Below are 23,382 nucleotides of genomic sequence, written 5' to 3'. Positions count from 1 at the left end.
GAAAAAAAACACACTGGGAACATATTTGCAACAAAAATCAGAGACAAATAGTTAACTCCTCATTTTTAAAAAGTTTTGACAAATCAAAGAGAGAAATTCTGAGGCCCCCAAAGAAAAACAGACAGAAGAACACAGAAAAGGAATTTAAAATAGTTCTTAAACGTATGGAAACTTCAGTCATGATATAGAAGTATCAACTAAAAACTACAACAAGACTTCACTCTTTTTCACGTATTAGATTGACAATTAGATTTAATTCAAACAATGAGTTTACTCTTCGGCAAGGGAGAAGCACCTTCATACATTGCCATAAAGTAGTACAACTTCTGTTGAGAATAATCTGGCAATGCCTATCAAAATTTTAAATGCACACATCCCTTTATCTAGCAGTTTTTCTTTTAGGAATTTATTTGACATATGTGTTCAAACACGGATGAAATGACTTCTGCAAGATAATTGAATTTCACTTTATTTCTAATAGCAGAAGACGGCAAAATAGTGAGTACCCACCCAAAAGGGTCCCATTGATTAACTTAGGGCATAGCAACACGTTGCGATACTGTGAAGCCATAAAAAAAGAGAGATCTCTGTATGTATTGATGTGAGATCATCTTTAAGATACATTCTACCGTGAACAAAGCAACATGTGGAAAAATGTCTTATCTTTCGGTTTTAGAACTGATGTACGTATGTGCTTGTAAATGCATTAAATATCTTTGGAAGTATACTAAAAAAGTGGTAAGAGTGTTTGGCTCTAGGGAAGGGCAAATGAGTGTCAGGGGAACATAGATGAAAAAAAGACAGCTTTTGCTTTTTATGACTTTTGGATTTTGTACAATGTAATAATTTTGGGTATTTACTCATGTGATTTTGCCGTGTTTGTGTTTTCACTTGTGGATGTAACGGTTTTATGAATTACTTTCTTAGTTTCCTATCAACCTGTATCTTGGGATAAGCCCCTCATGATCATAATGAACAATGATGTATAGGGAGTGGGGAGGGGTGAAATTAGAAAAATACAAAAAGTAAAAATAGAATAAATCTTTGCCATGTAGGATTTATAAGTATCAATATTTTTTCATGTTTGCTTCAAGCTTTTTTTTTTAATAAAAGAAATAAAATACCTTAGGGAAATTTGAATTCCTTTTTTTTCCTCTTTTTCCTATCCAATTTCTCTCCTCTCCCCCAGCAGCAAAAACCATCGTGACTTTGGTGGGTATCCTTTCAGGCTTCCTGTTAATGGTTGTAATGGTTGGTATTAAACACACACACACACAAACACATAAACGGTGGCATAATTATCATCAGGAGTGGCGGAGGATGAAGTGAAGGTGGAGAGCAAGGCGCTGGGAGATCCAGTGACGGTGGCATTTGGTTTCTATAGCAACAATAGTAATTATAAAGATGGTGGAGTAAACTGGCTTTTTCTGATAGCTCTGGGAAATATAGACAGTGAAAAAATTGAGATTGAGAGAAAATTATCCCCTTGAGAAGATTCATGGAGAACCCAAAAGCCTTGACAGTTTTGGGGAGTCCCTCATCCCCTGTGGTTTCAAGGTAGCTCTGGCTGAGCGCCAAGCTGAGGGTCTGATTGATGGGGTTGCTGAGTTCAACACCGCTTAAATCTACAGCCACACCAGATCTCTCACACTCAGGGAAGGGCACTGGTGTGGAAGGAGCGAGACCTTGAGACACAGAATGAGGACATCTGGGTAGATGCTGAGAACTTTGGATCCCCAAATACCTTTAGACCGGGAGGCACACTGTACCTAAGGGAACCCACCTTCCCAGGCAAAAAAGCTTTTCAGTAACTGAATGACTGCACTTGGACTGGCTGCCTCGCAACCTGATGCTGATTTTCCTCAGGACCCATCCTCACCCCATAATAAGAGTCAGATCCCAAGGTAGCCCAGATGCAGAAGTGAAGGCCTCTTCCAGGAGGAGATAGCTTGTACACAAAAACGTTCCGGCACCGCATCGATGCATATGGCAGAGCCTGGGGAGCAAGTATGGGAGTGTGTGCTAAAGATGTTCAGTGAAGGAGGATGAAATAGAAGGCCTGATCTGGCTGAAATCCTTGCCACTCAGCTGGGATTGAACGTGTTGGCTTGGGAGTGGTATTAATACTCTGCTAGATTTGGCTAATAATACCTGAGCTCAACGTGGTCAATAGTTAGAGTTGGAATGCCTTAACTTCCTTGGCATTTGGAAGAGCCTCGCTACTCAAAGTGTGGCCTGTGGACCAGCAGCATCAGTGTCACTGAAAGCTACTTTAAAATGCAGAATCTCAGGCTCCGCCCCAGACCTGCTGAATCAAAAGTTTAGCAAGATCTCCGTGTGATTCATATGCACATTGCACAAGACAATTTGAGAAGCACTGTTTTAGAAGCAGGAACTCAAAGACTCAGGGAAGTGGTACTATTCGAATAGAGCTATGAGGTGCAACATATTTTGACACCACTGCCTAACTATAATCCCTGAGTAAGCCCAGAGGATGCACTCATCACCAAGGAATTAGACGTGCATTGGTGAGGAGGGTACCTGCAGGGCTGGAGTGAAGAAGAGGCAAGCAGGCGCCAGGGAGCATCATTTAAGGAGGCACTCACCCTCAAGTGCCAACCCTACACTTGCACCAGCCTGAGAGTGAGTGCCCTAGGTGCCTCACCTGCCTCACGCTAATGCTGGTCTTGGGCACTAGCAACTTTGCGAAGCTCTTCAGCGGCTGTTCTCTATAGGTCAGAAATGACAGTGGGACATGCTGCATTGCAATTGGCTTCTCTTATCTTGGTGGAAGTAATGAGATCCAGCAGCGGAAGAGGCCAAGTGACGATGCCTTTTATTTTTAAAGATTGTCACCTGAGCTAACAACTAGCCAATCTTTTTTTTTTTTTTTTTCTGCTTTTTGTTGCCAAATCCCCCCAGTACACAGTTGTATATTTTTAGTTGTGGGTCCTTCTAGCTGTAGCACATGGGATGCTGCCTCAATGTGGCCTGACAAGTGGCGCCATGTCTGTGCCCAGGATTTGAATTTGTGAAACCCTGGGCCACCGAAGCGGAGCGTGTGAACTTAACCACTTGGCCACAGGGCCGGCTCAGGTGATGCTTATTAAACAATCAGAGTGTTTTGACTGGCAGGGATCTATAGAGGCCAGGTCCCTTCAAGAAAGATCCTGTTACAGGGCTACAGGCACATTCGGAGAATCTCCCCTCAATCCTTTCCCAGAAGGACCGGAGGACATTTAATAGGGTGACTGTGCACTGGGGAAAGGGAAATACCCAGAGTTCCAGGGCCTATTAGGTCCTGGCTCTGGACTGGCAGGGATCCACAGAGAACTGAAATGACACATTGGTCCAGCAGTCAGAGTGAGAGCTAAAGGAGTCAGACAGCCACTTGTTTTGTGGTTATTTCTCCAGTCTGGACAACGTACAGTAGTCAAGATATTGGTAACAGGGAGAATTCCCACATCGGTTTCCTGATCCGTAAGTAAGAGTTATTATGGTGGGGTCAAGTTATTATCCTCCACTGGTCAATGAATGTCCTTTTACTCGTAACTCAGAGAGGGAGAGACAAAGGGAACATCCCATTCCGCCATATTGCTGATATCACTTCCAGCCTACCCCCATCAAAATAGCAATACCACATTCCTGGGAGAATTTCAGAGATTAATCTCACCATCAATGACTTGAAAGACACAAGGGTAGTGATTCCTATCACATGCCGACTTAACCCACCTGTTTGATGCAAAAGCCAGATGGGCATGGAGAATGCCAGTGATTTTTACAAACGCAATCAGGTAGTGATGAGAATTTCACTTGCTCTCCAGATGTGGTATCTTTACTGGAGCAAATCAACACAGCCTTGGGCACCTGGTTTACAACAATTGCTATCTTCCCCCGTTCCCAATCCCATCTCCATGAGAGAAGAAAATCAGAAGCAGGCTGACTTCAGTGGCAGGGCAATAGAGTCGTTTATTATTTTGTTTAGAACCACATCAACTCAAATGTTCTCTGCCCTAAAATAGTCAGGAAAATTCTTGATTATTTTGATATCTTCTAGCGATGTCATTATGCTGATTGGACCTGGTGAGCAAGTCTAGCAAATGTGCCTTAGACACAGGCCTGCCAGAGAGTAGGTGAAAAACCCAAACCCCACTGGTTCTGGGGCCTGTCACATCAGTGGTGTTTCTAGGTTCTGGTACACTGGACCATGTTAGAATCTCACCTCTAAAAGAAACACAAGTTGCAGCTCTTTTTAAAATTTTTATTATATTTTATTATACTTTTATTATTAGGCTTTTAGGGGGATAATTACACTGAGGGATAATAATAAATAGCAAACTGATACAGAATCCTTTTTTTCAAGAAGTCAAATTTTGTATAGTAACTGATTTTATGTTTATTTATTTGTTAAGACCTGATTTTTTTAAGGGTAGTTTAAGGTTCACAGCAAAACTGAGGGAAAGGTACAGAGATTTCCTGTATATCTCCTGCCCCCACACCAAGTGAAGTATTCCTTCTGCTCACTAATTTTATTCCTGAGCTCATTGAACTGTCTTTCTGAGTTTTCTTGTAACTTGTTGAGTTTCTTTATGACAGCTATCTTGAATTCTCTGTCATTTAGATTCTAAATTTCTGTGACTTCAGGGTTGGTTTCTGGAGAATTGTCATTTTTCTTCTGCTTTGAATTGTTACTGTAGTTTTTCATGGTGTTTGATGAACTAATCCTTTGCCAGTGCATTTGTGGTAGTATCAGGTCACAGATTCCATCTGCTACCTCTAGAAGGAAGCAAGAACTGTGTTTCTGATCCCACTCCATCTGCTGGAAGTTGTGTGGGCATGACAGGCCCTCCCTCAGGCCAGGATAGCATTCATGTGCTCACTGGGCTGTCACCCTCTCAGCTTACAGTCAGGCTGGCCACTGTGCTTGGGGGCGTGGGGCTTCTTCGTGGGGTCAGAGCTGGAACCACTCTTTAGGGCCTCAGTGGGTGCTCCTGCCACCTGGGAAAGCATTCACACATGCACACAGGGTTGCCACTACTTCTCCTTATAGTTGCACGGAGTTGTGTTCCCACTGGCAGGGCCGTGGTGGCACGGTGGGCGCTCCCGCAGGCCAGGATAGTGTTTGCATGCAGTCTGGGCTATCCCTGCCTCCTCTTAGAGTAGGCTGGCCACTATGTGAGGACCCACTACCTGGCTTGCTGCTGTGCAGAGGGGTAGGGAAGTGCTCACCTATCTCTGCTGCTTCCTCCGGGACCCAGTTCATCTACCTTCAGATGTATAGCTGCGTGGGTCTCTCAGGCATCCTGTTATGCTGTGTTGGTATCCTCCACTGGTCAATGAATGTCCTTTTACTCGTAACTCAGAGAGGGAGAGACAAAGGGAACATCCCATTCCGCCATATTGCTGATATCACTTCCAGCCATCCACTTTTTTTGCTGCCAAATTTTGTTAAGAGAGATAACAAGAATTTGTTTGGCTTTTGGTTAACCTTCATTGTTCTATTGGCCAGGAGTATAGCTTGAGCTGAGTGGAGGGCAAACTTGATGCAGCCTGGGTCAGTGGCTGCAGGAATGTCTGTGGAAGTGGTTGGGGTGGTGGTGGACACATGTGGTGGGTGGGATTGCAGACTCTTGGCCATTCTCTTTAGATATTTATGGCAAAAGTCTTCACCATTTGCTGTTTCTCTGCAGCTCAAGGTTATGGTTAATGTTTTGCTGTATCTCTACAATTTTTGTCCATCTTATAAAGTATTGAGAGAGGGACACTTTGTAGTCTGAATTTACTCTCATGTCTACCAGCCAGAGTTCTCAACTTCATATGAATTGTTGTGTTAAAGATGTCAGCATGTATAGCTCTAGAGTCAATGATTTGAAACAATTCTGGGATATTTTAACATATTTTACAATGGGCAGATTTAATATTTTTCTGTGAACATATATTTAAAATTATGAACCACATTTCTCAATTCTGTACCTAATTGCCTGGACTGGTTCCATGAACGATAAATATGTCTACTCAAGTTTGTGCTTCTTCAGTGGAAAGTAAGAGTTTATATTCTGGAGAGATGATGGGGTTGTTATTTATATATAAATGAGAAATTGACTCTTTTGAAGAATCCTTTGCTAGGTTCTTCCTCTTAGGAAATATAGGTCAACCCGTTGTAGTTGTCAGTGGTGCTTGGCCTGGACTTCAACTGGACTGGAAAAAATCTCTTATCAAAGGTTAACGGTGACATCTTGCTCCCTCAAGTCCCTGGAGGAACCTACACTTACTTGTACCATTTCCCTTCTTGGAGAAACACCCCAACGCCCCATCTTCAAAATATGGACAACTACAGGGATGGCAACTCTGGTCCTCGCAATATTCCTCAAGGTTTCCTTCTCCCTCCCTGGATCAAGCCAGTGTGTTCTAAAACCTTATTTTCCATATCCCCTTTGCCACAATTCTTGCTGCCTCTGTGTTGGATCGAGGCCCACCCCCTCACTTTCTGGTCGCACAAGATCCACTTTCCCTTGATCGGGGCTCTTCTCCCCGTCTTATCTCCAGCAATATTACAAGATATTTTTAGCCTTGTGACATGCTGATTGATGCAACTACCTTTTTCTCGTGCTCTGGAACTTCTTAGATTCTGGGCAGTGCCTTCTTCTCCTTCTTTGCCAGCTGAAGAACCTCCCTCAAGAGAGTTTTGGACTGGAGTTACGGTTGACGCACAAAAACGCGTGTCAGGAGTCTACTACAGACCAGTTATGTCTTTGGCCATGTGCTCCTCTGTAAGTCCTTGTCTTTCCTGAAACTTGTGAACTTTCCAGGCCTAGAGTGACAAGTGTCACTTTGAGAGGGGCACAGTACATAGTGGGGAAGATTATGGGTCTCCCTCTCTGCCACTTAGCAGTTCCACGACCTCAGGCTAACTGACACTCTCTTTGTGCCTTGATTTGGCCTCCTGATCTGTGAAATGGAGATCATAGTACCCAAGTCACAGGGCTGTGAAAGGATTAAGGGAGTGATTGAAGGAAAGTGGAGAGGGCCGGGCAGAGAGTAGTTGCTCATATATTTTGGCTAGTATTAGCGATTGCGTAACTTCACTGACAAGGAACAAAGTTTTTCTTCCTTATTTTCCTGTCAGCAGATCTTGATTCTGACCTCAAAATTTGTTCCCCGTTCTGTTCAAGGAAGTACAATGAGGTGTGTATCCTTTTAACCTTAAGTGTTTTTACATCTATGTGTAGAGCTAATGCTGCTTTCTCTCTCCAATAATAATAGAAGCAATAGCTAACATTTGTTTGTTTATTATTGAGACACAGTTGACGTATAGCTTTGTGTGAGTTTAACGTGTAGGACGGGCTGGTTTGACACATTTATGTATCACAATATGATTACTGTCCCGTTGTCGAACACATCTATCATGTCACATAATTATCATTTTTGTGCGTGTGTGGTGAGAACAATTAAGATCTAGACTCTCAGAAACTTTGAAGTTCACAATACGGTATTGTTGACTATGTTCACTATGCTGTGCGTTAGATCTCCAGAACTTATTTGTCTACTAGTTGAGGTTTGTGTCCTTAGATAACATCTCCCCTGCTTCCCCATCCCCTAGCCCCTGGTAACCACTTTTCTCCTCTCTGTGTTTATGAGTGCCACCTTTTTAGATTCCACATAGCAGTGATTTCACATAGTATTTGTCTCTCTGGCTTATCTCACTTAGCATAATGCCCTCAAGGTCCATCCATGTTGTCCCACATGGCAGGATTTCCTTCTTTCTCATGGTTGAATAGTATTCAGTTGGATATGTACCACATCTTCTTTAACCATTCATCCACTGGTGGACACTTGGGTTGTTTCCATATCTTGGCACTGTGAATGATGTGGCAATGAACATGGGTGTGCAGCTAGATCTTCGAGAAACTGAATTCCATTTCTCTAGATATATACCCAAGAGTGGGATTGCTAGATCACATGGTTCAATTTTTAATTTTTTGAGGAACCACTATACTCTTTTCTATAGTGGCTATACTTTTTACATTCCCACTAACAGTGTGTAAAGGTTCTCTTTTCTCTACATCTACGCCAACATTTGTTATCTCTTGTCTTTTTGGTAATTGCCTCCTAGCAGGTATGAGGTGATATCTCATTGTGGTTTTATTTGCATTTCCCTGATGATTAGTGATGTTGAACATCTTTTCATGTACCTATTGGCCCTTTGTATGTCTTCTTTGGATGAATGTCTATCAGGTCCCTTGCCCATTCTTAATTGGATTATTTGCTATTTTGCTATTAATCGGTATGAGGTCTTCAAATATATTGGATATTACTCTTATCAGGTAAATCATTTGTGCATATTTTATCCCATTCTGTAAGTTGCCCTTTCAATTGATTGATTGTTTCCTTTGTTGTACAAAAGCTCTTTAGTTTAATGTAGTCCCACTTTTTTATTTTAGTTTTTGTTTCCTGTGCTCTTGATGTTTCATCCAAGAAAGCATTGCCAAGACCAATGTCAAGGATCTTTTTCCCTATGTTTTCTCCTAGGAGTTTTGTGGTTTCACATTTTACATTTAAGTCTGATACATTTTGAGTTAATTTTTGTGAGTAGTGTAAGATAGGGATCCAGTTTCATTCTTTCGCATGTGGACATCGAGTTTTCCCAACACCACTTATTGGAGAGTGTGTTTTCCACAGTGTGAATAATTGGCAGTAAGAGCTAACGTTTCTCTGTTACTTACCAAGTGCCTTACATACTCCTTCCAACCACAAAATAATCCCATGAGGTGGTGACTAACATCCCCATTTTTCAGGTGAGGAAACTGAAGCACAGAGAAGTGAATTAATTTGCCCCATGTCACAGAGCTAATAAGTGACAGACACAGAATTCGAACCCACACAGTCAGTGCTGTTGACCACTGTGCCATATCGCCTCTCCAAGAAACTCCTTTATGCAGTGTGCCGTAGTGAAGAGTCTGAAGTCAGTGAGTTCTGAGGCAAGGGTATCTGTGATCTGAATGAACCTTAACTTCTTTCTACTCCCTGAGTCGATGCTGGGGTCTTCTGAGCTGAACTCTCCCAACTGTGCAGATTCTCCATGACCATCTTGGGTTCAGAGCCCATTCATCTAAGAACTACTCGTCAGTTGCTTGTACGATTGACTTGGTCAACATCCCTGCAAGTGCTCGTGAGTATCTGCTGTACAAATAGTTGCTCCCTCTGAAAACACTTCCTGTTCTAACACCATAAAGATCCACTCTTCCCCAAACTTATCTTCTAGAGCAGGTGAGTTCTCATATAGCTCCTTTTCCTTCGATGTCAAGCCATCCTAGTCTAAGACTGCAGCCTCTTCCTCCAAGAAGCCCCTGTGTCCCTTCCGCCTCCAACACTTGCTTATTTGCCTTCTGCCACTTCTAAAGCAGAAGCTCCCCTGTGGGCTGCAGTTCATTTGATGTATTCTGCAGTCTCTTTTCCAGATGATCAATGTCCTTCCATGTTTTCTGTGGCCATCTGATTTTTCAAACAAAGGCACCTTAGGGGTTGGCATTTAATATTAATACTCTCCTTTAGTGTTTATAATAACTTCATTCTGTTTTTCTCCACATCATCCCCAGAGGAAGGGACAATATCATTGTAAAAATGTCCTTCTCTTAATCTGTGTTTCTGACGAAAAGAACACTGCCCCACTGAGAAATTTCTATCCACGTTCTTTGTTTATTTGTGGTAAATACACAAAGACAGTGGAGAGCATGTGGTTTGGGTTGAGAAACCAAGTGAGGACTGTGAGAGAGCATAAGAGAAGCCACAGCCACTCCAGAAAAGTTCAGCACAGGAGCGAGAGCAGCAGCCCATGGGCACACCAGTATCCCAGGGCTGACTCCTCACAATGCAAAGGCCGAGTCTGACTCAGTGCACCCCCCGGGGGAGCGTCCCTGCTTGGCGGTCGGATGCCTTAACCCCTGGTTGAGAGACAGGATAAAATAAGTGGAGGGGGAAAAGTCACAACACACAGAGTGCCCGACAAGCTCTGCCACTTTCGGGAAACCTTTCCTGCTCTGTCAGGAACACTTCCTTTCTCGGAGTCTGTCGCCTCTTCAGTTTAATTTCCTCAGAGAACCTCCTCTTGTCCAGAATACACCTGCCTCCTGGGCACCACAGGATTCTTCTAATGCGACAGTGGTGGCGCTTTACTCCTGGCATCTTGAGAATCCCTTGGGCTGCTTGTTTGAGGAAGGTTCCCAGCACTGAGATGCAGTCCTCCTCTTGGTCCTCCCACTTTCTAAGACTTGGACTCAGTACGTGAGGGGTGGAGCTCAGGAATCAGCATTTGGAACAAGCATCTCGAGTGATCTGGATGCAGCTGGTCCTCAGACCACACTGGATACTAACTAACTGACACTGGGTAGAAACTGGGTACTAACGCTTTCCCAGGCATGAGAACCTCTGTCTCCTGAACAGCATTTTGACTCCCGAATGCTGGAACCTTCTGCATGTCCTGGCTTGGCTTCGTGGGACTGCACCGCTGTGGTAGAAGTAAAGTTGGGGCTTAGGATACTTCCGGGTCCCCTGACGGTGGGAAGCAGGCATTATAAACCACAGGATGGTCTGAGTCAGGGACCCCATGCGCTAATACACGTTCCCTCTTCAGTGTTCTGAGTCACATTAAATGTAACAGATATTCCCTGTCTTTGGGGATGAGAGCATTTAGATAACATATTCTAATAGCTTTCAATATTTTGAAATATGCTGAGGCTTGCATTATGACACAGAAAATGATCATTTTGGAAAAGTTCCATATATACTGATAAGTAACATATCAATGTTGGGGCTAGAGTTCCACGGACATCATTTAGGTAAGATTTGTTATTCATATATGCTATATCCCTACTGATATTTTGTCTTCTTGAATTGAGATATGTGTTAAATATCCAAGTTGTAATTATGAATTTGTCTCTTTCGACTATTAATTCTGTCCAATTTTGTTTTATATAGCTTGAAGCTATTGTGTCAGTTAGCTTTTGTTGCTGAGCAAATCAGCCCAAAATTTAGTGGTTTAAAACAACAGCTATTTATGTAGCTAGACATTTTCTAAGAAGTCGGCTCTCTATTCTTCTGCACTGGGCCAACCTGGCTGATTCCTGCCAGGCTGCTCATGCATTTGGAGTCAGCTCGTCGGTTGGCTAAAGGCTGGAGTATTTTCAATAGCTTCTCACTCATATTTGAGACTTGGCATGCTTTTGGTCTGGGGGCCAGAATAACTAGGCCATGTGTCCCCCACCATCCAGTAGACTAACCAGGGCATCTCCACATAGTGGTCTCAGGGCTCCAAAGAGAAACAGGAAAAGAGAAGTCCCACTGTGCTAGTGCTTTGCAAGCCTTGCTAGGATCCTATGAGCCAAAGCAGGTCACATGACCAAGCCCAGACCCCAAGTAGGCACACATTCAAAGTCACACAGCAAAAGGTTGTGGCTATAGAGAGGGAAAACTACGCAGCTATTTTTGCAATTTACCACAGACACATTAGTCAGCGCATCCAGCTTTAGAATTTCTCTGTATTCCAGGTGATTTGACTTATTCATCTCTGTGAAACATCCGTCTTTATCATTAGTAATGCACCACAGGCTCGGTCCCTCAGGAAGCAGAGTCTGAGCCAGTTTAGTGTGCTGGGTATTAATTAAGGAGTGCCCTTGGGTCCAATATCTGGGGAAGGGAAGGAAAGGTTGGGCAGAAGGAGATAGTATGACTCAGCCCCAAAGACATCTTTGGCCAGTCCCTTAGGGAGCTCTAGAGGTAGAATGGCCATTCAGAGTTGTCCCAATCTAGATAGAGGCTCCCAGGCTTCATACTCTTGCAGCCGTCAGTCACTGGATATGGGCTGCCTCAGGAAGGACTGTGACATGAGGCGAGGAGGCCCTTTACAGTGGAAACCATTATTGAAGAAGCTGAAAGTTGCAGTGTAGCAACCGATGGCACTCCTGGCAGCTGAAGGAACAAGCGCTACACTGGATGAGGACTGGGCAGCCGCAGGGCCGACCACACGCTTTCCTAAAACTGTTTTGGTTGGCATTACTGGAGTCCCATGAGATGAGTTTCTTCTGGGTTAATGTTTACACGGTGTATCTTTTCCCATACTTCTCCTTTCAAACTTTTGGTGTCCATATATTTAACGTGTATCTCTTTTAAATGGAATGTATTTGGGTTTTGACTTTTGATTTTTGCTGTCATCCACTGTGACGATCTCAGTCTTTTCATTGGGGTATTCAGTCCATTAAATCTGATGTAATTACTTATACATTTGGGTTTATATCTATCATCTTGCTGTGTGTTTTACAGTTGGCCTGGGTATTTTATGTTCCATTTTCTCTCCTCCCTTTCCTCCTTTTGGATTAGTCAAATATCTATTATTCTTTCACTACCTCATTTACTCATTAGTTTAATGCTTTTGCCAGTCATAAAGGCTACACTCAAAATTATAACATGCATTTTTGCTGTATTCCATTCTAATATGACTTAGTACTTTTACTACTTCTCTGAGCATACTAGAACCTTCCATTCATTTGCCCATTCCTGTCTTTCATGCTATTGTTGTCATTTTTTGAACTTCTACATACATTTAATCTCTAACAGTCATTATTATTATGGTTTTAAAGAACAATATTTATTGATATTTGCCCACATATTGACCTTTTTCTGTAAAGTTGATATTATCTCAGAACAAAAGTTAATATTAGTCCCAATTCAGGCATCACCTCACTTAGGAATAAATTGAATCTCCAATGACAACGGCTACACCTCTCCTTGGTGTTCCCATATGGTCTGTGCATTGTTTTCTCATTTCAGTTCCTGCTTAGAATCATAATTATCTTGTTGTCTCTCATTATGTCAGTAGATTATGAGCTCCTTAAGACCAGGATATTTATATTTATGTTATATTTATGTTACCAGCACCAAGTCCAGGACCTGGTATAGGATAAGATCCCTAATAGCGATTCAATTATTATATGTCATGATGATGGTGATCTGCTCTGAGGATTTTCTAATCATTCCAGCTCTTTCCTTTCAGATACCTTAGGCAGGTTAACATGTACTCCATAAACACTCTTCAAGGAGCTTCTCCCACAATATGAAGGACTCGAAGAGTAAATAAATTAAAATTGTTGTCTGTCTCAGGGAGCACTGATGTATTTACCAGTTGGGCTATGGGCCCAGAGGTGGAGTCTGTAGAGGAAAGCAGGGAGTCACTGGTGACACTCGCCCAATTTCTCAGAACAACCTCCCATCCCCTGCATGAGGAGCTGACAAACCACTGACGATGGGCCCAATCCTGCCTGGTACTGTGTTACATCCACAAGCTAAGAATGGTTTTTACATTTTGAAAAGGTTGAGAAAATCCAAAAGAGAGTAATGTGTTGTGACGTGAAAATTATATGAAATTCAAATTTCAGTATCCATAAAAAGTCTTATTGGAAAAGAGCCACGTTCATTCATTTATGTCTTGTCTATGTCAGCAGCAGAGCCGAATAACTACAACAGAGACCATATGGCTCACAGCCTAAAATGTTTGCTATCTGGCCCTTTACAGAAAGTGTTGCCAACCCCTGACCTACACCGCTCGGGGAGTGGGCACCAGGTGGAAGGCTGCCCCATGCGGATGGCCCTTTCATCACAGCAGAAGCTGGTGGAAACAGGTGCTTACCCTGGAGATGTGTGTTTCATAACCGTGGTCAGCTACCCAGGCTCTGAGAGGAACGCACAGATCCAGGACGGTTCAGGTTGCAAATAACGTATCCCGAGACCTAAAGTGTCACAAACACCTGGAAAATGAAGCTTCCTTACAGTCCTTGGATCATTCTTTTTGGTTTAGTCTATTCTTATGTGAACAGCCGGGCTCTGAAGTTTGAACCTACTCACAGACAATAATGTAAGTTGCTTTTAAAGAACCTTCGTGAGAGCAGAGACCATGTTTACCACTTACCTGAAATAGGGGGAACATCAGGAATGTGTTTCCCTGAGAGTCAGTTGGGTTTCTTACATTTGCGAAAAGCAGCCTCCAAAGAAGTTGGTGAGGTGTGCACCCTGGTCCTGATGGCAGCAAACGAGATTTAGACTGTTTGCTCTCTTCTCCTGAATAACTTCCCTGGTGTTGCTTTATATGTAGATGATGTGAGCCGTGTTATAAGTTCTACGTACACAGCAGTTTAACCCTGAATCTGCTTTATTTCACTGGGAAAATTTGCATTTGTGTCTTAACATTTTTAACAGCAAGTTAAACATCTGCCAGGCGGGAGCCCAGAAAACCTTCATGAGAAAGCAGCTTTGAAAAGATGCAACATGTCTTCAGAGATGAAGCTGAGAATTTCCACACTGACCATAGGGACTGCTACAAGAAAAAAATAATCCCTAAAAGGACAAAGCAGTGCCCACGAATGTTCCTGGACACTTTCTGAGTAGCCACGTGGATTCCCGGGGCCTTCCCCTCTTCCAAGCCCAGCATTGAGGAGAAGAGCTCACCCGAATGGTTTGCAATGACATCCAAAAGCTAAGGACCTACGGCGAGCAGTGCGGGGGTCAGAGGAAACCCTCCCCCAACATCCTCCTGAATCTGGAGGCTTCCTGGGCGCAGGGTGTGGATGGCACTTTAGAGACCAGGACGAATTGTATCTGGAACATGAGGGGACCCATGTGGCAGAGCTATGCCAATCCTCTTTCTATAAGGGACACTCCCCACCTCCCACGGAGGCTGTTGTTTTAATAAGCACAGCAGATGAAGCTCCTGAAAGAAATGAGGCAGCAAAGAGTGTGGTCCAGATCAAAGGGGCGCCTGAACGGCTGGAGGAGCCCCTCAGGGCGAATAGTGTCTTCTGGTGTTGGAGCTCAGAAAGGACGGCCACGTTTCTGATCACCCTAAGGGCGGCGGAGCCAACTATGTACAGACTCTTCAACTCTCTCCAGCCTCCAGGATGGAAACACAGCTGTATCTTCTGAAAGGTGACAACTGGTTGGGAGGCCTCCTGTCTAAGAAGAGACGAGGCAGTTCCTGCCCCTGCCTGTGTGAAACCAGCTGATGTAGGTGCTGGGAACCCAATGGCAGCCACGACAGAAAAGACCTCGAAAATGTGAACAAATACAGATACAAGGAATGGCAGAGCATGAAAAGTGAGAATATGGTTGTAAACGAGGCAGTGTAATAGAAAGCCTCTTGGTATCCGTGAGTGTGTGTGTATGAGTGTGTGTGTATGAGTGTGTGTGTGTGTTAAGAGGGCTTGGTACATTAGACTGGAAAGTCAGGGAGGCCTCACTGAGCAAAAGGCTGCCTTGTGGAACCCTAGGGCAGCAGCTCCCAGTTCTACCTCCACACACACCACAGCGAGGCAGAAATGCCTCTGGGGATCAGGCAGGGTGGGTGTGAAGGACACAGAGGGGCAGCGTGTCAGGCCTTGTAGAGGCCAAGAGGAACAGGGGCCGGGTAGGAAAACAGAACCATAGCAAATGTTGTCAGCGCAAGTTATAGTTTTCCCAACACTGAATTGAATTTTCTTATTCTTGTTTCCTCTGTCCCCGCCCCCTCTTAAATTGGTTTGATTAGTCAATCTGTTTCCATAGCACCTTTTTCTTGCCTTCATGTTGTGAAATCCTGTTGTTTATCGCTAGTTAACATCAACCTTTTGAAGAATCCCACATTGCTCACAGTGGTCAGGCTGCATCAGCATCACAGGAAAATAGTATTTTCTCCTTGAATTTACCTCTTAGAGAGCCCAAGAGAAGAAGTCAGCTACCCCGAAACATCTTTAGTCCTGTTGAGTGCTTATGAGTCCAATTAGGCCTTGCTGGGCCATCGATACTTAAAGACCAGTTATATGACAAGTTACAACGTCCTCTAGATTATATTAATGCCTAAAGAAGCATTGGTCCCCAAACCTGCATTTCCAGAGAGAACGAATCTGGAAAATGTCCCTTTAAGGGAGTTAATTTCTGGTTAATGAAGAACCTCTTCCGAATATTGACTTTCACTTCTCACTGTAAGAAGCATGATCTTGAATAGACATGGCTTATCAAGTGAGAACCAGTTCTGGTAATTAGATGCCATATAGAGAAATTTGCTGCATAGTTTTAAAATACAAGACCTGTTCACCGGAAAACATGAGATTTACCTCTTGCAAAGTGACATAAAACAGCCTAAAATACGTTTTGAGTCATTTACACTTGAAGTATACATGCTAACATCTTTGAAGAAATAGTTTATATATAAAGGTATAGAATGCTGTTAAAGATGTCAGAATGAATTTAGACCACACAATATCCCACCCCAAGTATCATGAAAGGGACAAAAACAGTAAAAATATAGCCAGGAATTCAAAGCAACAAGGAGTGGTAGAGAAACAGGGAAAGAGGTACAACCTCATGCCAAAAACATCAAGAATTGTCCAAGAAAGAAGAAAAAAATCTGGCCTGTATAACTTCTGTTTCCATCCCAGCCCTCAGAAGCACACAGAAGGAAAAAAAAGAAAAGAGCGAATCAACAAAATCTGTGGAATTCTCATGAACACATGAATTCAAAGAGAAGCAACTAAGGAGGGGAGTAGAAATAGTAATACTTGTTGAACAGTAACTGCCAGGCTTGCCCTGTGGCATGGCGGCTGAGTTCATACTCTCTGCTTCTGTGGCCTGGGGTGGCCCATTCGACCCCGGGTGCGGACCTCCACAGTGCTTATTAAGCCATGCTGTGGCAGCGGCCCACGTATAAAATAGAGGAAGGTGGGCATAGATGTTAACTCAGGGCCAGTCTTCCTCAGCAAAAAGAGGAGGATCGGCGGCACACTTTGGCTCAGGACTAATCTTCCTTTAAAAAAACCCAAAACAACAGTAACTGCCACTACACATGTCCTTGCTGGTCTGGCCAGAGGAAGTTCCCATCTCCACCCTGAAGGGGAGCCAGTTCCTCTTTTCCTGACATGTCAGAGGCAGCTTTGCCGCCTGATGGTAAAACCAGCCCTGCCAAGCATAGCCCCTTCTTCCAGTTCTTCCGGGGGGCTCTGCTCTTAGACACCTGCCTGGGGCCCTAAAGGACTTTTTTTTTTTGGTTCCCACACTCTCAACAGCAAGAAGAATCTCTTCTCAAAACATGGGTCAACCAATGGGGACCAGAGTCCCAGGAGGTCTAGCTTAGGGATGCCTGTGGAGAACAAGGTTTGGAGGATAGACTGAGGGGCTGCCCATCCTTTCAAAGCCGCTGCTGAGGGAAGCCTAATGTGGGCAACGATCTGGAACACGGTTCTACCTGTACCCTGGACTGACAGCTCCCTGCCCTCACACTGCACCTGGAGCCTTCAAGGTCACAGCTGGTTGTTTCTTCCGCAAATCTTGATGCTCATGAACCATGGGAAATACTATGAGGCTTGGGAAGGGATTTAGGCTGTGCAGGTGTGTGAACTTGAGTGGGAAAGGGGGATGGATACACCAGGGTCCCCAGAGGTCCATGTGGGAATGGCGGATGGGCCTCCACGGAAGGGGCCTGAGGTCAGAGAGGCCTGAATGTTGCTGTATTTGGAGGCAGTGTGCTCATCTCCCCTCCTTCAGAAATTAAGTTTAGCTGCTCCCTCTGGCTCCTACAACTGGAATACACATCCCTGCGACAGGTGCTCCTGCAGGAATCCAAGAGCCCAGAGCTACAGGGAACCCTTGGGAACTCAGATAGGGGTCTGACAGACTGACCCCCAAATTGCCAGGATTTACCCAAACAATATTTGGACTGATTCTCTGCACAGTCCCTGCGTAGACACCCCCGAACTCGGTTCCTGGTGCCCTTCTCAGCACTTCCCGGCCCACGCAAGAGGATCTTCTGCCCCAGCCAGCCGGCCCGTCAAGTATCTCTCCCTGCTCTCCTCCCCTCCGCCTCGATTGCTCGCCAGATCCTACAGCCTGTAGTTTTAGGTGGAAGCTGCTATTGAACCTCCAGCTAATAAGCCCACATTCCCAGGCAGGAGGGGAAAGCTCTGGACGCTCACAGACTTGGTGAAGGATGCGCTCCCCTCCTCCCACTCTCCTCGCGCCGCGGAAAATCAGGGCCAGACGTGGCTGGGGAGAAGCTGGGGCTTTGGGGAGCCAGCCGAAGGAGCAAGGACAATCTTCTGAGTACGCAATCTTCTTTTTCCAGGAGCCAGCCCGCCCGACCCTCGGAACTTCTAGTCCTGGGTATCACTCCTTACCTCCCACGACCCTAGAGACACCCCGGGGCAGACATCCGCACAGCGCACGCCCCCTGGGCGGAATCAAGAGCGAGGGTCTCCCTGGGCCAGAGAGGACAGACATCCCTGGTTACCTCCGGTACTTAGGAGGGCTTTTTCCCTTTTTTTCCACCCCTCTCTCCCCCAGTTAAGACAAAAGGAGTAAAGAGTATTTCAAAGGAAACGTGTTAGGAGCTCCACAAGGGCCCCCCGCCTCTCTGGGGGCCGCAGCCGGGATAGGGACCCCAGTCCCTTTCCCGCATGGCCCACTGCCCTCGCGGGCTGTAGGGTCCCGTCGGGGGTGCCCGCCACAGCTGCTGAGCTGGTCCCCATCCCTGCTCGGTCTGCCGGCCCCCGCCAGGGACGTTCCGGGTGCCCTTGCGCAGGGCGCCGGGAAGTCGAGCCTGGCCTCGCCCGCCGCCAGCCTCGGAAGCAGGGAAAAGGCGACCCGGCCGCGGCTCTTTCCTTGCGCTCGTTTCCACAGCCTGTGCTGCGAAGACCGGATTCCAGTTTAGACCTGGCCGCGCGGTGGCTTCCACTTGGCTGAAGTCCGGAAGGCGCGGGCGCTGGGGTTTGGGTTTGGAGAAAATGAAACTGGGCCTTCGGGGTCTTCCTCTCCCCCTCGCCCTTTCCTCCTCCTCTCCTGCTTCCCTCTCTCCTGCTCACCACAGGCACCTAGCTCACCCGAGCCGCCTGCAGCAACGACTTTGATTCTGGCCTCGATGGCCTAACACAGCGCCCCCCGGGTGCAGGTGCGCCAGCTGCTGCACGGAGGCCCGCGGCGGCCCTTCTGCTACCCCCTGATCGGCCCACTATGCCGGCTGGCCCAGTTGTAGCTGGTGCGGGGGAACTGAAGGCCTGAAGCCACTGATAACCTAGGGGCATCAATGCCCACACCCCCCCACCCCCCCCCCCACCCCCTCCCGGACTAGTTCCATCTTCTCCTCTCCACTGTGCCTTCCTTGGCCATTGCTCTAGGAATTCTGGAGCATTACTTCTGTGCATTTCATTACAGACAAAAACAGATTCCCCTCAAATTACATAGACAAAGGTCAAAGAGGTCAAAGTGACTTCCATTTATTGAAGAATTTGCAAGAATGAACCCTTCCTATTTCCCAGTCTTGATGCCATAAGGTATCCAGCACCCCAGTCTTAGAGAGGGAAAGATCTCAGCATTTTACCATTAAGTATAATGTTTGGTGGGAGAACGTGACATTCATCAAGAAAAGAAAGTTCCTCTTTAGTCCTAGTTTGCTGTGGTTTTTACCTTGAATGCATGTCAAATCACGTTAAATGCTTTTTCTGCATTTATTCAGATTATTATGTAATTTTTCTCTTTTAATCGGTTGATGTGGTGGATTACATTGATTGATTTTCATGTTAAACCAAACCTTGCATTCTTAGGATAAACGTATGGATTACATTCTTGGGAGACTATGTACTGCATTCCTGGGATAAATGATGTATCATTTGGATACATTTGCTATATTTGTTTTGCTAACACTTAGTGAAGAATTTTTGCACTCATGTTCATTAGTTAGAATGCCCTTGGACGTTTTCCTCATAATTTTCTTGTGAAATGAGGAGTGTTCTCTCTTTTCTTCAATACCCTGGCATATTTTGCATAAAAATGGAATTATCTGTTCCTTGAATGTTTGATACAACTTGCCGGTGAAACCATTTGGGCCTAATGTTTTCTTCATGAGGATATTTTAAGCTACCATTGGAGGTAGGGTCTATAATTGAGGCCCCACAGTCTGGAATCCAGTTATAATCGAACATTTCTGAAATAGAGGCTATGCACGGGCTAATGGACATGGACTTCCCCTTACCAAGACTGACCTGGCTGCCACCACTGCTGAGTGTTACCCTGCTGACAATAGAGGCCAATACAGAGTCAGCAAGATAGCAGCATTCCCTACAGAAACCAGCAGAAACCTGGTGGCTCACAGGAAAAAATACACATTTCAGATACGAGTGTTCCTCCTCTGCCCACAAAGCTTCTGCTAGCATCACCATTTGTGGACTTAAAGAACGTCTTATTTATTGCCATAAAACATTGCCTCCAAACAAGGAACACATCTTGCCACAACGGCATGTCACAATGATATAGCAAGAGGCTCACACCCAGAGAAGTCTCTGCTTTTACCATGTGCCCGTCACTCAGAATCAGCTGGCTTTATAGCATGAAGCCACAGCCTGCTGAAGGCTTATTTTTAGCCTCAGCTGGGAGACAACACCTATGCGGTTGGGGTTCTTCCCCACAGGAAGCGGTGTACGCCAGAACGTACCAGTCTGAGAACCAGGGGGTGGAAGTGGGTGTAGTGATTACATCTACTAACTCATTTAGGGAATTTTTGCTACGAGCCACCATCACCTCGGGCCCAGTAGGTTTGGAAGTTCTAATACCCCAAAATTGTCATGATGCTATTAAACTGGAAGCCAAGGTTTCCTCCCGGGCTTTTTGGGCTCCTCAGGCTGCCGAATCAACATTCAGAAAAAGGTGGTCACTGTAATTGCTGGGTGATTGATCCCGACTGAAGGTTCTGCACCCAATTCCAACAGTGTGTGTTTTTCCCCCCACATCACCAAGCAATTCTCCAACAACAGATGGGTATCCTACAATTCAACTCAATTCTAACACTGTTTACCCGGAGACAGCAGCAGACTCCACAGGTTGAGGGCTCACTCCCACAAGACCGCACTCCACTTCAGATGCCAATCTCAAGCCCAGGTTGTTATCTGTGCTTCTGACTGAATGGCTGTAAATCGGAGGTTCCCACGATCCCCTTCTTGGGTTCAATTAATTTGCTAGAGTGGCTCACAGGACTCAGGAAACCAGTTTACTCACTAGATTACTGGTTTCTTACAAAGGATATTAAGGGATAGAAATCAACAGTCAGACGAAGAAATACATAGGGCAAGGTCCCAAAAGAGCTTTTGTCCTCAAGGGTTTGGGGCCTGGAGTGGTGGTACATGAAAGTGTTCTGGTTCACCAAGCTGGAAGCTGTCTGAACCCCCTCTTTTTGGGTTTTTATGGAGGCTTCATTACATAGGCTCATTAATGACTGATTAAATCACTGGCCATTGGTGATTGGTTCAACCTCCATCCCCTTTCTCTTCTCTAGAAATCTGGGGGTGGACTGAAAGTTCCAACCCTCTATTCGTGGTTGGTTCCCCTAGCAAGCAGCCCTCCCCATTTTTAGGAGATTTCCAAAAGTCACCTCAGTAACCTAAACTCAGTTGTGGTTGAAAGGAGCTTGTTATGAGTAACAAGACACTCATTTCACCTTTACTGTTCTGAAGTGGTTTTTTTTTTTTGAGGCTGAAGACAAGAGAGCAAATAATATAACAAAAGATGCTCCTATTGCACTTATTGCTCAGGAAATTCAAAGAGTTTTGGGAGCTGTGAACTAGGGACGGGGACTAAGACTAAATATTTATGAAAAATATATATTTAGTCATCTGAGTGACCAAATACATATTCTTATAAATCACAATATTACACTGATTATGAAGGGGAAATTGGTTTGCCGCTACATAGCAGATCAAAACGAACAATGTAGGGGGCCCAGCCCCATGGCACAATGGTTAAGTTCGCACGTTCCACTTCAGCTGCCCGGGGTTCACTAGTTTGGATCCCGGGTGCGGACCTATGCACTGCTTATCAAGCCATGCTGTGGCAGGCATCCCACATATAAACCAGAGGAAGGTGGTGGGCACAGCTGTTAGCTCAGGGGCAATCTTCCTCAAAAAAAAAAAAAAAAAAAAGAGGACAATGTGGAGAGCCTAGGGGACTCCCTGGGGGCACTTCTTAATACTCTCTTGCTAACAGAATTGGCAGATGGAAAAATGCATCATTTCTCTAAAAACAAGACCATCAAGAAGACCTGATGTTAGCTACCTCACTTCTGCTCACATACCTTTGGCCACAGTTTTGCCCTATGGCTATAATTGGCTTCAAGGGAGGCTATGAAATATCATTATTTCAGGTTATCATGTGCACCCCTAAAATGTCTATTACTATAGAAAAAGGAAAGAAGAAATATTGACAGACCATTAGCAGTCTATGCCGTTGGTAGAAGAGCATGAGGGATGGGTTAGAAGAAAAGTAATAAATCAAAACACAATCTATACCACTTTGCCTAGGCAGTGAACAGAATTCGAGGGTAAAATAATACAGAAGACAGGAGAGAGACTTTCGGGGAAAATAAAATGGACAAGCAATGTCTATAACAGCTCCCTCTTCTTTAGACAATTCCCCACTATGAGCCTTAATAAAATTATCTTGTAAATTCTCACTCCCCTACTGTTTCCCTCTCCTCTACCATCCAATTAACAGTATTGTGTTTTTAGTGTTTATCTTTGTACTTTTAAATATATTTAATTTTCTACAAACTGGTTTACCAGCTTAAAACAGTCTTTTTGTCAGATATGACCTATAACGCAGTAAGCAAGCTTCCCATCTTCTCTTCTTCTGCTGTCTTCCCCCTTAGGTATGCAATTTCTATATTGTCACAGTAGATGTCACTTACATATTACCTTGTCATCCTTACTTCCAACTCTGTTTTTGATCTTAGACCTACAGTTTATTATAGTCAATGTTCACTGACAATCTTTTTGCCAAAGTTTCTACAATCATTTCTTGGTTGGATGAAGGTCATCCTCTAGCTCCTCAGGAAGGATTCACGGGCTTGCTGTTCCCTGAGTTCTTACCTAGACAAACCTGTTTGTCTCTAGCCTTCTACTCTTGAAGGACCAAGAGGCTCCAGAGAAACGCTCACATATCCACGCTCACACATCATTTCCAGGGCTCTTTCATTGGTGTATCTCCACTCTTTTCTGGCATGAGACATTCTTCTGAGACGGCCGATGCCAACCTGTTATTCCTTTAAAGTGACAGTCTTTTTGCATGGCTGCCAGTGCATTCTCTATCTCTACAGTCCAATTATAAATTGGACTATATTATAAATATAATTTATATGTATATTTCTGTTCTACTGCTTTATATTACTCTTTGAGGAACTCCAATTACACATACATTGAAAATCCATTGCCTATCTTCTGTATGTATCTCCTTCTCTCTAATCTTTAAAAATCTCTATTTCTGTTTACTTTTTTGGCTTTTATTTATATTTTTAGATTTCTTATTTTGCTTTCTACTGTGTGGATTATC

This window comes from Equus caballus, chromosome 11, assembly GCF_041296265.1.
Source record: "Equus caballus isolate H_3958 breed thoroughbred chromosome 11, TB-T2T, whole genome shotgun sequence".
Taxonomy (NCBI): domain Eukaryota; kingdom Metazoa; phylum Chordata; class Mammalia; order Perissodactyla; family Equidae; genus Equus; species Equus caballus.
The sequence above is the reverse complement of the archived record's forward strand: the minus strand, read 5'-3'. Positions refer to the sequence as shown.